This window comes from Sus scrofa, chromosome 1 (genome assembly GCF_054392235.1).
Source record: "Sus scrofa isolate SSC_HxYL_T2T_F1_AM1 chromosome 1, Sscrofa_HxYL_maternal_Yorkshire_Landrace_v2.0, whole genome shotgun sequence".
Classification (NCBI taxonomy): domain Eukaryota; kingdom Metazoa; phylum Chordata; class Mammalia; order Artiodactyla; family Suidae; genus Sus; species Sus scrofa.
Genome location: NC_139383.1, coordinates 124,181,155 through 124,198,216, shown reverse-complemented (window position 1 = coordinate 124,198,216; position 17,062 = coordinate 124,181,155). Strand labels below are relative to the sequence as shown.

The following is a 17,062-nucleotide window of genomic DNA, read 5'->3' as shown; positions in this document are numbered from 1 at the left end:
TAGGCGCTCTCCATTATTTCTTATAACTGCATATAAATCTGTAGTTACCTCAAAGTTTAATTAAAAATTATGTATACAACTAGATGGCTGAATGTGTAAATAAAGTGATTGAAGGAAATAAAAATTAGAGTAGGTTAGGGAATATAGGAGGGAAGAGAAGGGTAGGGATGTGCAGAGATTATTTTTCTAGAAACATTTATAATGAAACTTAGACCAAGATATTCACCCTGGTGGCCCATTTAATCATTGAAAACCCATGTGTTTCTAAGGTGGGACTCCCTCTTGAACTTTTAATTTTAAGAAACTATATAACTCTAATAGGTGATATTAGCAAGTAAGAAGACTCTGTCAACATTTGTCCTTCACTTTGTGGGCACAGGACTGTTGTACTTTTGGGCAATAGAGAGTGGGAAATATCAAAGGCCAGAAGCTTTACATATGTTCTTGAGGACCCCAACAATTTGGGAACATTTAAAAAGCAAGATAATCTATGTTTTAGAATTGAGTATTTACATGGAAAAAACAGTGGCAAGAGGGCCCAGAGTAAAAGAAAGGAAGTAATAAGCATCCCAAGGGAAAATACTGGAAGATCCTAAAGTTAATTCTTTAGTGATGCACTTCACCTAGACCTGATCCTTGACACCCTTCTTTCCCAAGAGGCTAAGCAGAATGGTGCAACAAGTTTTGACTGGGCCCCTCGTCACTTTTACTTGAGTGAGAAATGAGATTTGAGGATTAAGTTAACTACCATATAATAACTCAGATGTGCAAAATTCCCTCTTCTCCTCTAAAATGCTAATCATACTTGGGAAACTCTTCTGCAATGTTCAGTTTTTCACTAAGTCACAGGAAGCTGGCTCCATAGGAAGAGTTTGAGAATCTAGGTGAGACTCTTCAGGTGATTCCTAGGGTTAGGTATTTTAGGAAAACAACTCCTTAGAGGGAGTTTGGGCTTTTATAGACTCTTGTAATTGTGGGGAAGAACTGGAGAGGGTTTTTGGAATAGAGAAAAACATCAGTAGGCTAATTCATAACTTCCCTTTGGAGTTTTAAGGTTTCTACCTAATTTGCCAAATTGTTTTCTAAGCTTTTGAAGAAGTCTTATTTATGTATACAAAGAGCCAATTATAAATTTTCAAAAACCTGCATCTGTGTTGTCAGGAATTTTGTGTCATTTGTGAAAAACAAAGGCTATAATTGTGGATCTTTTTAAATGGCAGTATAAGTATGGTGCGTTATAAATTAAGGTTTTTAGAAATATTTTTTGAATGATTAGGATTAGAAATGTGGATGAGTCCTTGGGGGCAGATTTTTTTGTATATGTCAAAACTGAAGTAAAAACAAACCACCCCTTAAAGAGAGTTTAAGATGAAGTGGGTAAAGCTCAAATTTCCCTCTTTGCTTCATTGTGCCAGTTAATCTGGCTGTGGGGTATATTTGTCTACTGTGAAGACCACTGATGCATGCAAAGCTGAACAGAGTACAATTTTTCCCAGTGGGTCTTCTTTCTCTGGGCATTTGTAGCTGTGCTTCAGTGTGTGGGGTCAGCTGGGAAAAACTAGAAGGGCTAAGATGTCAGTTATTGCAAAGATGGTAAGATCTTGCCTTAGGAAGGGAACAGGACAGCTGATCTTTTAAAAATAATATTTCCTACAAGGCAGTTAGTTGGAAATATGCACAGTAGTAATGGTTATTAGTATTTTTGAACAGGACAGTCTATTAAGTTCTACACTATTTAATTAATAGTTCTGTAATTCTTCGTAGTGGCTTTTCTATAAGAATATTAGAATATTTATATCTCATAACATCAAGTATTTTAACTTCTGTTTAGTTAATTTGAACCTAGAGCCTAGATTTGAATTATTTACTAATTAAATTTGTTCAGATTATTTACCTTAACCTGTTGTCATGTATAAGGTTTTACTTTTTTTCAAGATGTATGTTAAATACCACTATATATTACAATGAATAGAAATTGTCGAAGGTAGCTTAACTTGGCTTTCTAACTTTCTTCATAGATGATGTTAGTTTAAAGTTATGAAATTTATTTAATGCCATTTAAATACTCTTAATTAAATCATTTACATGTTATTGTAAATTGCAGTTTCACTTAAGTCAGCCATTAGGAATCCCTCCTCAAGAAATTATAATGGGCTATCAAGCAGTAAATAATGAATTAGTATTTTAATTCAAGATCCATGGAGTTCCCATTGTGGTGCAGTAGAAGTGAATTTGACTAGGAACCATGAGGTTCCTAAAGAAATTCTGAAGAAATGCTTATGCACTTGAGAAGCTGCAGTCATCTTTCTATGGTGTCTGTTACTTAATTTCCTCTATAACTAGGCTCTTACAAATTTGTTTTTAATTGGGGAAGGCGAGACTTTTGAATACAGAAAGAAAAAATGGAGGAGTACTAATGCGGTCTGCTGCCTTCTTTCCAGTTCCACAAACCTTTTATTATTATTATTATTATTTTTTTTTTGTCTTTTGTCTTTTTGTCTTTTGTTGTTGTTGTTGTTGCTATTTCTTGGGCCGCTCCCGCGGCACATGGAGGTTCCCAGGCTAGGGGTTGAATCGGAGCTGTAGCCAGCGGCCTACGCCAGAGCCACAGCAACGCGGGATCCGAGCCGCGTCTGCAACCTACACCACAGCTCACGGCAACGCCGGATCGTTAACCCACTGAGCAAGGGGCAGGGACCGAACCCGCAACCTCATGGTTCCTAGTCGGATTCGTTAACCACTGCGCCACGACGGGAACTCCCCCACAAACCTTTTAATTGAAAAGGCTCAGCTTGTCTTTATAGGCTATTTTGGCTGGGCCTAGATAGCATGGATGCATTGGCTCTTGAAAGCTAAATATGGACTTGGTTCATCTCATACAAATGAAGAACTGAGATGTTAAAATTGAAGTACTTGGAAGCCTCACCTTCAGAATATTCCCAACATTTATTGAGTTGTTAGGTGAAAAAGAAAAAAGAGTTGATATCATAATAGAAGATTGAAATTGCAGTGTGTAGGTTATTAGGCTAAAATTGTGAACAGAAATGCAGTGTTTCAGTGAGTGAAAAACACATTATAAACTGTCCCAGATGCTGTGTGCTTGTTGTTACTCCCATGTATAGGGCCTTAAGATGAAGGCATATTTGAATGTTTTTCCTTTTCTGTCTCATTCTGATCCAGTCCTAGCTTAAAATAAAAAAAAAAAAAAAAAAGGTGGAGTTGTCCTCGTGGCTCAGTGGAAACGAATCTGACTAGTATCCATGAGGAGGCAGGTTTGATCCCTGGCCTTTCTCGGTGGGTTAAGGATCTGGTGTTGCTGTGAGCTGTGGTGTAGGTTGCAGACGCAGCTTGGATCCTGCGTTGCTGTGGCTATGGTGCAGGCCGGTGGCTACAGCTCCAACTCGACCTAGCCTGGGAACCTCCATATGCCACAGGTGTGGCCCTAAAAAGACCAAAAAAAAAAAAAAAAAAAAAGGAGGGGTGGGAGCTCATCTGGGGCAGAGCTGCTAAGTCCTGAATTGATTTATTTCTGGTTGGCTTCTTGGTGGAATGTCTTATTACCTCTCTGAACAGAGGCATGGAATAGTGGCAACTTGAGAAGTTCCAGGCCAAACTCTGAAATCACAGTACCTACAGCTTTTTTTAGGGATTTGTTGCAGGCATAAAAAAAAAAAAAAATTAGATTCACTAGGGGTAGTGGCACTTGCTTATCTCCCCTAAAACCTTAGGAGAGAGGTAATTCAAACTGAGGGCCTTGGTATTCTCTTACTGAGTGAAGATGACTCAGAGAGGCTTCATTAGCAGGTCTTGATAAGATTTCATAGTTTACCTGTGTGGCATAGAGGAATTGGTAGGTTTAGTTCATGTATTTGAAAAGAATACACACTTTGTAAGTGAGGTGAGGGCCAAATGAGAGGAGTTACCCAAAAGTGGCATATGAACAAGGGGCTAACCCTTCTACTCCTTTTAGATACCATAAAGAAAACTAAAATTCTCCAGAATGATCATGGGAATATTTCTGGAGTGTGTAGTTTATATTTTCTATAATGTGGTTTAGAAAGAAGGGAAATCCTCTGCCCCTCTTCATATCTCAGGAAGGTGGAAATGAGAAGAGTTGCACTGGGAATTTTTCAGGTCAGAAACATGAGCCATCTCACAGCTAAGGCTTCTGGCTCCCTAGATTTGAATAGGAAGCCCCAGGTCTGGGAATATTTTCCAGGCAGACTAGTCCTGTGGCCTGATTTCGCTTCAATTTCCACGTGATCTGACATGGTAGTGCAAAAGAGCCAAGCCTCAGGTAGCTTTTTCAGGAATAGACCCTGGGTTAACTGTACCTGAAGGTGGATGACTAACAAGGCAGATTACTTGGAGGTAGGAAGTAATTTGCTTGGAATGCCCTCAGCAATGTGCTGTGAGTGATTGTGCATGGCTAACTTGCATTTTGATCTCAAGACTATTCAGACAGAGAAGAGCTGCAGTAGGGCAGCTTAGATTGCTTTCTTTTTGGAGTGAGCAGTTGAAGTTCCATTCTTTCAGTAAGACTAGGTGGCCTTGATTTTCTGTGGAAAACCAGTGGGCAGGCAGTTTATTTTTATGAAATTGATTTGGTATAGCACAAATTCTACTACATTTTCCCATAAGAGTTTTAATATACTACCCTTATCTTCATATTTTATTTAGTGCCTTCCGTGTGTTAAACACTGTATTTGTGAGTGTAGGAAATACCAAGATGTAAAAGATAACGTTATTCTCAAAAGAACTGCTATGTGGTTCTTTGTATTTGATAAGCTTATGATGCATATAAAATAGAATGTTGCCTAGGCATTAAATTCTAGATCAAGTTGTAAGAACACAGTGCATTGGATTTAATTGGGGAAGGAAAAATAAAATTCAGACTCATTCATTACCTAGACAGTTTTTAGTCTGAATACTTCAAAAATTTTTAATTTTGAATTTCGCTTTGTTATGATAAGAAGCTAGCATAGATCTCTCCATATCATTGTCCTTTGTGCTCTGTCTGTAGAGTAGGGTAGAGTGTAGGTTCCTTAGCATGACACATGAGGACTTTCATTTTCTGGCTCAAGCTTTGGTTTTTCTCATCTTCATGTCTCTATCAAGTCCTCTTCACTCCACCTCTATCTGAGTGATTCTTAATTTCTAGAACTAACACTCACTTTAACAGTTTTTTTTTTCCCTCTTTGCTTAATGACATTGACTTTCTTATCCATCAATTTCAGCTCGCATTTGATGCCTCTGACTTTACATAGAAGCAGTCGCCTCTTTTGTAGTTCTTTAATGCTTTGTCCAAGTTGATGAGTGGCATAACTTTTTATCACCTTTTATAATAAAAGGCTGTGTATATCTCTTTCTGCAGAACTATGAATTCCTATGGTACAGGTGTCTTTATTATTTATCTTTGATCCATATCTTTTAGTAGATGTATGTCTGTAATATTGGTATTCAGTAAATAATTAAGGTGACATTACTTGAGTGACTTTCTCTTACCTAAAAACAAACAAACAAACAAACAAAGAGTTGAGTACCCTGGACACAGGAGAGCAGGAGTATGCTTGGTGATAGGAGATTATATAATGAGATGTAAGAAGAAAACAGCAATACACTCTTCCTGCCTGTACTCAGAAAAGAAGGAAGAAAATGCCATTTTTTAAATTTCCTGTTCAGTTCCCCAACTGCCATTTACATAGAACCTTACTATGTTGGATTCTGTTCTAATTGTTTCCATAACATTGTCTCATTTAATCCTCAGGAAGAAAAACATGTGTTTGTTACTTTTATGTTCCTTTTACAGATGAGGAAACTGTTAGTAGTAATAGGAAGAAGTTGGTCTCCTTGACTCCAAAGCTTATACCCTTAAACCATCACACTACACTAATCCTGGGTTCCACATAGGAACATATTCTCATGGTCACATAAATTCTAAGTTCCTCTTATGGCTGGTTTATAAGTAAGATTACCGGACTCGGTGGTTTATAAATTATGTATTATTTCTTACCTTTGGTAGGTAATGTTGCATGGTATTTTCTAAGTAGAGATTTTCTTCTAATCTTTACTTAGGTGACAGATGAGAACAATAAGATCTTGCCCTCTGACGGTTATAGTTTAGTTTATATAGTAATTACCATTCTTATTTCATTTGGACTGCTGCATCACTTTATCTTTTCCTACATAATTTACTGGCTGGGAAGCAGGTATTTTGTTTAGTGACAGAGTAATTGAGAAAAAGCCTAGGGACAGAATGAGGAAGTGATGTATTAACAACTTTTATTGACTCCCTGTACTGGGTGTGAGTTGATTTGAGAGCTAAATTTCCAGTTTTCAAAGTTTCCACATTCCAAAGAATGTGTTATCATTGTTTGACCTCGTTGTCAAACTGCTAATTGTGTGACTTTATTCTTTTAATGACAAGTTTTATTTCTGAGGAAAAACAGAACTAAAGTAGAAAGATATGCTTTATGTTGAAATTCAACTGCCACATCCTTAAATTCCAGTGAAGTAAAAGAGATAGGAAAAAAAGCATACTAAATTTTTCTTTATGTAAATATGTCTCTAATTAGGTGTTATCAACTTTGATAGAAAATGACCTCACACATTAACTTTAAGATCCGCTTTGAATGAACAAAACTTCTTCATTACTATAGGTAAGAACTACTTCCCTTTGCAAGACTGATGTCAGCCTACCTGGGTTCAAATTCTGGGTCTGGTTTCTTTAGGATATTTATATATAAATGGAGGATAGTGATTATGCCTAATTATAGAATTGGTTTGAGAATTAAAGGACATAACGCAAAGAGGTTTTTTGTTCGTTTGTTTTTTTTCTTTTTAGGGCCGCACCTGTGGTATGTGGAAGTTCCCAGGCTAGGGGTGGAATTGGAGCTGCAGCTGCTGGCCTACACCACAACCACAGCAATTTAGAATCTGAGCCGTGTCTGCAGCCTACACCACAGCTCACAGCAATGCTGGATCCTTAACCCACTGAAGGAGGTCAGGGATTGAACCAGCATCCTCATGGATACTAGTTGTGTTCATTACCACTGAGCCATAATGGAAACTCCCAAAGAGCTTAATATTAATATATTATCTAGCACATTGATATTATTTAATAAACATTCTCTTTTATTGATAAATTAAAATTTGTTAAAATTTTGTATAAAGATCATTTTATTTCCATTTCAATCCTACAGCTAGCTCTTAATATGACAGCTATTGTTAAATAGTTGTATAAGTCTGGGATGGAAATGTTCTAAAATTAGGTTTTGATGATGGTCGTACAACCACAAATATAATAAAATTCATTGAAAAAATTTAAGAAAACAATTTATAATTTCAAAAACAGTTTTATGAATCAAAAGACTTAGGAAAGCTTGCAGATATTTAACAAAAACTTATTTTGTGAAAAGATCATATTTAACTACATAATTTGCCCCCTGAAGCTTGGAGGCATATTAAATATTTTGCTGTTGATAATTTTTTTTTTTTTTTGTCTTTCTGTCTTTTAAGGGCCGCACCCATGGCATATGGAGGTTCCCAGGCTAGGGGTCCAATTGGAGCTGTAGCTGCCACCCTACGAAAGGCCCTCAGCAACGTCGGATCCGACCTGCATCTGCTACCTGCACCACAGCTCACAGCAAGGCCGGATCCTTAACCCACTGAGTGAGGCCAGTGATCAAACCTGCGTCCTCACGGATGCCAGTCAGGTTCGTTAAACCTCTGAGCCATGACAGGAACTCTGATAATTTTTATTGAATCATTTTGTCTGATATCTTTGTTTAATCAGTTCTTCCAATGAGGAAGGCTTAGCTTGTATTCAGTGCAATGATCAATTTCATTGGGTCATTTAGAATGGTCACTATTTAGAGTGAGGCTGCTAGTCCTGAAGGTATTTGGTGATTTGAGTAAGGTAAGCTTCAGTGTTGATTATGACGCGATCTCATCTCCCTTGTGTTCTCACTTAGTGCAGACACAGCTTGGTCCCTTGGCAGTGACACATAGTAAACATCAATATCAACTTTGTAAGTGTTAAATAAAAGCAAAGCGAAGAGCAGTGATTCATTAGGAAAGAATTTTGTCTAAGCAAATTAACTCTTCTTTCTGTTAACCCATGTTTAAAAAAAATCTCTAGTCTGGATATGGCCAAATTAGAAACTACATGGATGAAGGGCCTCTCTTTCCTTTAATGGATGCTTTGGATCTGGGGTCTGTACTATTCATTTGAAATATCTTTCTCTCATATTTTTTCTTTTACTTTTTTAATTATGCTTTCATATCTGGCCAGTTTGATCAGCATCTGATAGTGTTATTTACCTTAATTTACAGAGAAGTTGTCAGAAACCTTTTAAACTTTGTGTCTGTGGAGAAGTTTTTCGTTACAGATTTTTCAGTTAGTGGTTATATTGTGTGTCACTTCCTCAGACCCACCTGTCTGGATCAAATCACAAGCTATCCTGCCTCAACAGCCTTACCAAGCAGCAGCCAAGCAGCCAATGTATTTTCAGGTTTTTGTGTCTAATATGTTTTCTATTTCCTTTCTAATTTGTCTTCTCTTGCTTATTAACTAGTGAAAAATTAGCCTATGTGTCTTTAAAGTTGTTAGTGATCTGTTGATTCATTGTAAATGCTTCTTTAGCCAAAATTTAAACTTGCATATGTGTATATACGTAATACTTGACAATGTTTTTTCATTTCTTTAAGGTATGCTTAAAAGAATCATCAGGTTTTCAAAGCTAGCAATTTTTTTTTTCTTTTTTAAGTAGATATGACTGTATTACCTACCCACCACTTTCTCAGAATAACTCATTGTTCTATCATGCACCCTGATGGATTAATCATGAATTTGCAGTTAATGAAGGGCTATTTATTTCATGCATACCTTCAGTTTTTTGTTTTTGTTTTTGTTTTTGTTTTTTTTGTTTTTTTAGTATCTTCTACATTCAATTCTGGACTCTCTAATATATGTTATTTTTGAGACTGTAGTCAAATAATTGTAAACCAGCCAATATAATTTGTGTTACTTATTTGTATTATTTGGACTCAAAAATCAAGAGCTAGGTTATCTTTTCTTTCTCCCACTTTATCCAACAGCCCTCACTCCATATGCACACTATATACTTTTGATTTGGGAATATTGTAACTAATAAAGAAATGGACAATGTGATCACAATGGCATTGACTTAACATACATTTGATAAATACCATGTAATCTCTTGGCAATCGTAAGTAGAAATTAATCTCTTTCCCTTCTCCATAGTGCTTGCATCTCTTAAAGAATGAAGTCATTTGTTTACATTACCACATTAAACATTTTTTGACCACCAACCTTGTTTCTGTTTCAGAACCTCAATGAAATGCCAGGCATCACAAATCTCATTCTTATTTCCAGTTACTTCTTGCCTTGAGTCCTAGGTCCTATCATTATTTACCTGGTTGTAGTTACCTGCTTAGTTTAGACTGTTGCACATTTACATCGTTTTTCTCACATTATTTTCTCTAAACTAAAATGCCCTCTACATCTCTTTTGACCGATTAATTCCTCCACTTCATTTCAAAACCTACTGCATTTTTTTTTTTTGTTTTGTTTTGTCTTTTTGCCATTTCTTGGGCCGCTCCTGCAGCATATGGAGGTTCCCAGGCTAGGGGTCGAATCGGAGCTGTAGCCACCAGCCTACGCCAGAGGCACAGCAATGCGGGATCCGAGCTGCGTCTGCAACCTACACCACAGCTCACAGCAATGCCGGATCCTTAACCCACTGAGCAAGGGCAGGGACCGAACCCGCAACCTCATGGTTCCTAGTCGGATTCGTTAACCACTGCGCCACGACGGGAACTCCCCTACTGCATTTTTATTCATAGTATTTGCCAGATACCATTCTAGTTACTTGGATATACGTTGGTATGGAGAGCAGTTGTGACCCTGACTTCATGGAATTTAAAAAGTTTTAGCTTTTCTAGGAAGTCGTATCTAAACTCCCCTCTTGAATTCAGTACTCCTTTTCTCTCTGTCCACAGCATACTGTGCATATTATACTGAAATTTGCTGTTTGTGTGCACTTGCTTTAGATGAACGTTTCTCAAGGGGACGATATCCTTATTCATCCCCCCACCCCTTTGCGCTCTGTTCAACACCTGATAGATATGGTAGTTGCACAACACTCGTTGAGTTATTTTTACACTATAGATAAAGTATGAGTCCCACCTTTGGTGAATTCTCAGGATGTGTAGCTCTATGTGTTTTGGCTTGTGTTATGAGTATTTGCATGTACATCTGTCTTTCCCACTAGATTACCAACTTCCTGAAGAATACAGTGCTGTCACATTTAAATTTGTAGGCCCCATCATAACTTAATGCCCACTCATTGGACCTGTGAGAATGACTCTTCAGAATGTTCTTGCTAAATGATGGCTCTTATTAGAGACACCTGAGTGGGAAATTAGACAGTTTCTGGAAAAACAGATAACTTCTTTAAAGAGAGACTGGAAGAGCTTGGTTGTTAAGTGGACTCAGAAAATGCCTGATGCCCCTGCTCTGCAGATGAGCTGATACTGAAAGGTAATTTGGATCAGGACTTTATAGATAACAGTTTTGAAACTGAAAAAGGTGTCATTCTTTAAAGCATGGGTTGGAGCTGAAATGAGATCCAGAGGCTCTAACTCACTGATGATCAATCCACCAGTGAGTTTACATGTCTGACAGAGAAACTGAGGTCTCTCTGCTAGTCTAGGACAAAAACAAAGCTTGACCTCACTGACAGCTAGAGCCAAACTTTGTCACTACTTAGAGAACACTTTTGGTAACTGTACTAAATATAAATTCACTTCATCCTGAAATCAGAGAATTCCCAATGGGCTTACCAAATTCATCAGAACAATAGTATTCCTTTTTAAAAAGAAAAAAGAATGTTCATGGATACAACTCCATTGTTCCTGAAATGATTTCAGAGGGATTCGGTGGAGTTCTTTGGCATTGTAGATAACTAATATAAAGTTGTCATCAATATATTTTCATTATAATGAACACAGTTTGTCTATGTGTGAGATCAGGATAAAATGTATTTTTATTCATATATTCTTTATTTACCTAACATTTATTGTCTTTTATATGTTATTCAGTCTAAGATGTTGTTCATTTTTTCTGCTTGTCATCTCCCTGTCTCCTGCAAAAATACCTATTTGTACTTCATAGTCCTGCTTAAATGTCACTTCCTTTAAAAATCCTTGCTGGATTTTTCCCTCAATTTTATCTTTCCTATGGCACCATTATAGCTTCAACTCCCCCTCAGCAGACTTTAAGAAGTCTGAAAGGGAAACATAGGACTTTTCTAAAGCACCGTCAAAGAGCTTTGATTATATTTGTGTCAAAACCAAAAACCAAGGGGGGAAAACAAACTGTACTTCTCATGATAATATGTGCTTCTCATAATAATGGTTATTTAACCACTGCAATTTGTTCACCAAAAGCCATGGGGTATAAGAAGTATTCATATTATATCATTTCATTCATTTCTTACAGCAGCATTGTTTTATGGGTAAAGGAGCAAACTTGAGAAATCATTTAGCAAACCTGCCTCAACGGGTATGGAGTTCTCAATTGGAAAGTAGAACTCGGCTGTCTGAGTCCATAGTCTGTAGTTAAAACACAATGTGTCTGTGTTCATCGTTGGTATTAGCCTATAATTTTCTTTTTTGTAATTTTCTTTTGTCTGGTTTTGGTATCAGGGTGATGGTGGCCTCATAGAATGAGATAAAAAGTGGTCCTCCCTCTGCAGTTTTTTGGAATGGTTTCAGAAGGGTGGCTGTTAACACTTCTTTAAATGTTTGGTAGAATTCCCCTGTGAAGCCATTCGGTCCTGGACTTTGTTTGCTGGGAATTTTTAAATCACGGGTTAAATTTCAGTACTTGTAATTGGTCTTTTCATATTTTCTATTTCTTCCTGGTTCTGTCTTGGAAGAGTTCACTTTTCTAAGAATTTGTTCATGTCTTCTAGGTTGTCCATTTTATTGGCATACAGTTGTGTATAGTAGTCTCTCATGGTCCTTTGTATTTCTGTAGTATTGATTTAACTTCTTTTTCATTTCTAGTTTTATTGATTTAGGTCCTCTCTCTCTCTTTGTTTTTAATGAGTCTGGCTAAAGGTTTATCAATTTTAACACAAAAATCCTCAACAAAATACTAGCAAACCAAATCTAACAGTACAATAAAAGGATGATACAGGAGTTACCATCGTGGCTTAGCGGAAACAAATCTGACTAGGAACCATGAGGTTGTGGTTCAATCCCTGGCCTTGCTCAGTGGGTTAAGGATCCAGCCTTGCCATGAGCTGTGGTGTAGGTTGCAGACGCAGCTTGGATCCCGAGTTGCTGTGGCTCTGGCATAGGCTGGTGGCTACAGCTCCGATTGGACCCCTAGCCTGGGAACCTCCATACACCGTGGGAGCGGCCCTAGAAAAGGCAAAAAGACAAACAAACAAACAAACAAAAAACAAATTGGAGAATAAAAACTATGATCATCTCAATAGATGCAGAAAAAGCTTTTGATGAAATTCAACACCCATTTAAGATAAAAAAATTCTCCATAAAGTGGGCATAGAGGGAATATACCTCAACATTATGGAGGCCATATATGACAAGTCCATAGCCGACATGATACTCAGCAGCAAAAAGTTAAAAGTAGTATGGGAATTCCTTTAAAAACTAAAAATAGAGTTACCGTATGATCCAGCAATCCCATTCTTGGGCACATATCTGGAGACAACTGTAATTCAAAAAGATACATGCACCCCAAGTTCATTGCAGCACTATTTACACTACCCAAGACATGGAAGCAACCTAAATGTCATTGTCAGATGAATGGATAAAGAATATGATGAGTGGGTAGGAGTGTGTGTGTGTGTGTGTGTGTGTGTGTGTGTGTGTGTGTGATGGAGCATTACTTAGCCATAAAAAAGAATGAAATAATGCCATTCACTACAACATGAATGGACCTAGAGATTATTATACTAAGTGAAGTAAACCAACAAAAACAGATATGATGTCACTTATACATGAAATCTTAAGGAAAAAAATACAAATGAACTTATTTACAAAACAGAAGTAGACCTACATAGAGAAAACAAACTTATGGTTACCAAAAAGGGGGGAGGGATGAATTAAGAGTTTGGGATTAACATATACACACCACTGTGTATAAAATAGATAACCAACAAGGACCTACTCTATAGCACAGGGAACCATACTCAATATTTTGTAATGTATAAGGGAAAAGAATCTGAAAAAGAAAAAGTATATATATATATATGTTTGTATATGACTGAACCACTGTTGGACACCCGAAACTAACAGAAATTGTAAACCAATCATATTTCAACTAAAGAGACACAAATACAATGCTATATACTGTTGATATAATTTCTCAGTTTCAAGTAGAAACTTTGGAACATCTCATTTAAAGAAAATTAATTCTGGGAGTTGCTGTCATGGCTCAGTGTTTAACAAACCCGACTAGCATCCACGAGGATGCAGGTTTGTTCCCTGGCCTCGCTCAGTAGGTTAAGGATCTGTTGTTGCTGTGAGCTATGGTGTAGGTCGCAGATGTAGCTCGGATCCCACATTGCTGTTGGCTGTGGTGTAGGCCAGCAACTACAGCTCCCATTCAAGTCCTAGCCTGGGTACCTCCATATACCATGGATGTGGCCCTAAAAAGATAAAAAATTAAATAAATAAATAAATAAAATCCAGAGTGAAATTTTCAGGAAAATGTATAGTCAGTAGCCCTCTTAGGGTCATAAACTGAACCTTGCAAAAATGAGGTCTATAAGTTTGAACATGTGTTCATTACCTTTAGAAAAAAAACTATAGATTTTAAAGAGATTTATTCTGTCTACATCAAATGATTTTTTGAAAGAATTTCTGGGTGAAGAACAGCAATAGTTTTGTCATATTGTATAAATTAAGCAGGACAGACTGACTAAAAATATCTTTTAAATGATTTGATAGAAAGCAATCTTAAATTTTTGTGGCAGTAAGGTTGAGTATATGACAAAATTAAACACTTAAACTAAATACAAAAATAATGACTGGCATTAAAGCAAAAAAGAAAGATAGATTCATTACTAAAACTTGTTTCTCTGTGCATTTCTTATTAAATTTAAAATTTATTTCTTTGCTCTCTTGATTTATATGGATTTGGCAATGTAAATGAATTTAATGAGGGTCTGCTTAGGTGAATGAAAGTCTGAGGCTTTTGCAGTAAAGTACACAATATAATTTCTTAGAAATGAATTTTATTTTGGAGATAAACCACTGCTAAAGATTGCTAAAATTCTTTTTAAGTTACTTGAATTTGTTTATTATTGGGATACTGTTACAGAGTTTAAAAATTTGAATCCTAAAGTGAGATTCCTTTTCGATCCTTTCAAAATCTTTTTCATATTTTCTGAATAGGTGGACAGTTTCCTTTTGCGCTAACATTTCTACTATTTTCCTAACTCTTGTGAGCTTCCCTTTTAAAGGAAGAGAATTATTGGTTTTGGTTTTTCCAATATATACCCAGGAGTGGAATTGCTAGGTCATGGGGTGGTTCTCTTTTTAGTTTTTTGAGAAACCTCCATGCTGTTTTCCCCAGTGGCTGTGTCAATTTACATTCCCACCAGCAGGGTACATCCTCACTAACATTTATTATTTTTGTTCTTAATGATGGTAGCCATTCTGACAGGTGTGAGGTGATATCTCATTGTGGTTTTGATTTGCATTTCCCTGATGATTAGCAGTGTTGAGCATCTTTTCATGTGTCTGTTGGCTATCTGCATGTCCTTTTTGGAAAAATATTTAGGTCTTCTGCCATTTTTTAATCAAGTTGTTTATTTTTTTTTGATGTTGAGTTATATGAGCTGTTTGTGTATCTTAGACATTAACCCCTTAGGTCATATTGTTTGCAAATATTTTCTTCCATTCAGTAGGTTGTCTTTACGTTCAAGCAGCATTATTTTCAATTGCCAAGATGAGGAAGCAGCCTAGTATCCATCAACAGATGAATGGAATACTACTCAGCCAAAAAAAGAATGAAATTTTGCCATTTACAATAACATGGATAGACTCGGAAGGCATTGTGCTAAGTTAAGTAAGTCAGACAGAGAAAGACAAATACTGTATGATATCCCTTATATGTGGAATCTAAAGAATACAACAAGCTAGTGAATATAACAAAAAAGAAACAGTCATAATAGATAGCAAACTAATGGTTACCAGACAGAAGGAAGAGGGGAGGAGGGCCGATGTAGGCATAGGAAATTAAGAGGTACAAACTATTAGTCATAAAATAAGCTGCAAGTATATATTGTATAACATGGGGAGTATAGCTGATATTTTATAACGATACATGGAGTATAACCTTTAAAATTGTGAATCGGTGTATTATATGCCTGTAACTTATATAATACTGTGCATCAACTATACTTCAGTTTAAAAAAATAGAACTTAACTGCACAAAGAAAGAAAAAAATTTTTCATTAAAAAAAGAGGAGCAGTCCTCATGCTCAGCAAATCAGTGGGAAGGGTTTCTGTTTATGGCAGTGCTGCTGATTTTCAATTATGTTTTATTGGAGCTTCTCACATACTTCATTTTCCATGTTCCTACTTCCACTTTATCACAAGGACCTGTCATTCTCTTTTTCAGTGACTTGATTTAAACAACAAGATGTAACGAAACTACTAATTAGTGTGTCTATGGCAAGCAGTGCTCAGGGTGGTTTGGGGCCAACTTGGGAGTTTGTGAACAAGTGCATTTGGGTGTCTTTGGTTGTAGTTGTCATTTCCTAGTCGGACTTCCTTTTGCCCAGCATGATTGGTGTCCTCTTGGTGAGGCAGATCTGACTGACTCCTCCAGACTTCCCAAGTGCCATAGGTGACAGCTTCATTTCCTCCTCAGAAATGAAGGAAATACAAGTGGCCATGTCCCAGAAAGTTCCTTGTGCTGGCCTCCCACTGAAAATACCATGTCAGTACACTGATATTTTCACCAGAGATAGTGTCTTGGGAATCAGACCATTCATTTTTTTTCTTAGACTGGCACATCATCTTGGTTATATTTCTTTTTTTTACCTTATAGCTAAGCATTACCTCAGCAGGAAGAAAGCACCAACCGGATGGGAAAATCAAATAGGGTAATGATGCAGATCCCACAGGGGACAGATAACCAAGCTTGCATGCCCAGGTTCAGCTGCCTCTCCCAGATCTGGCTGCATTGCAAGGCCAGGTCTCTATGGAAAATTATTTGGGCCTTTGTGCGCATGGAAACCTGAGAGTACTAAGTGTGCTGTGAGGCTGAAGTATATAGCTGGCCCTGCTCTTCTTTCTCTGATGGAAGAGCCTAAAATAAAACAGAAGCTAAAGACGATATAATATTCTTTAAGTTTTATTCATTGTAGATCCAGGCAGTGAGCCTAAATAAAATCATATAATTACTGCTATAATTGGTAATATGATGCACCCAGTTATGACAAGCCATAAGTGAAGTGATTAATGTTACTTTTACCCTGGGCAAACCTATAGGTAGAATGAGCAGTGGTACTTATGAAATAAGTAAATAGGAAATTGTTAGGCATTAGCCTTTAAACTTCAAAATATCAGACTAACAGTGAATTTCTGAGCAACTGTGATCCCACACATAGTCAAGTAAAGCTAGATTAATTTCACTTTATTATTTTTGAACTCAGAGAATTTCTAGAAAGCGTGAGGTTTTCCCTTTATACTGATGAATTTAATACTTTTGATGTTTTTTGATAAGTATAGGATATACTATGAAAATTCTTTCCTCTTTATTTTTTATATAGTTTTAAAATATTTTATAACCCTTTACATAAAAGATCAATGTCTATGTAGCTTGGCTGTAACGAGAAGCTATTCTTAGCTTGTTTTCTTCTCATACAGAATATTGGAATTGGAGAAATGGTATAAAAGCAACTAAACTCCAGTTAATGTAATGAATGTGGTATGATTTTTTAGGTTTATCACTTATATTTTTCTTGTAAAGGATTTGATTTTGTGGAGCAAC

General features: G+C 36.7%; 1 protein-coding gene and 1 long non-coding RNA gene across 19 annotated transcripts in view; one reads left to right on the top strand and one right to left on the bottom strand.

Moving 5' to 3' along the window:
* Positions 1-17,062, top strand: part of TCF12 (transcription factor 12) — a 372,042-nt gene that overhangs the window by 184,197 nt on the left and 170,783 nt on the right. The window lies entirely within an intron of this gene.
* LOC146406344 (uncharacterized) lies at positions 7,543-15,496 on the bottom strand. 2 transcript variants are annotated; one of them, XR_014810888.1, is made up of 2 exons: positions 12,431-15,496; positions 7,543-9,620 (listed from the first exon to the last, which is right to left on the bottom strand). It is a non-coding gene; the product is annotated as an uncharacterized LOC146406344 (long non-coding RNA). The 2 variants fall into 2 exon arrangements; XR_014810889.1 differs by having other exon boundaries at positions 7,543-9,566; positions 12,431-13,744.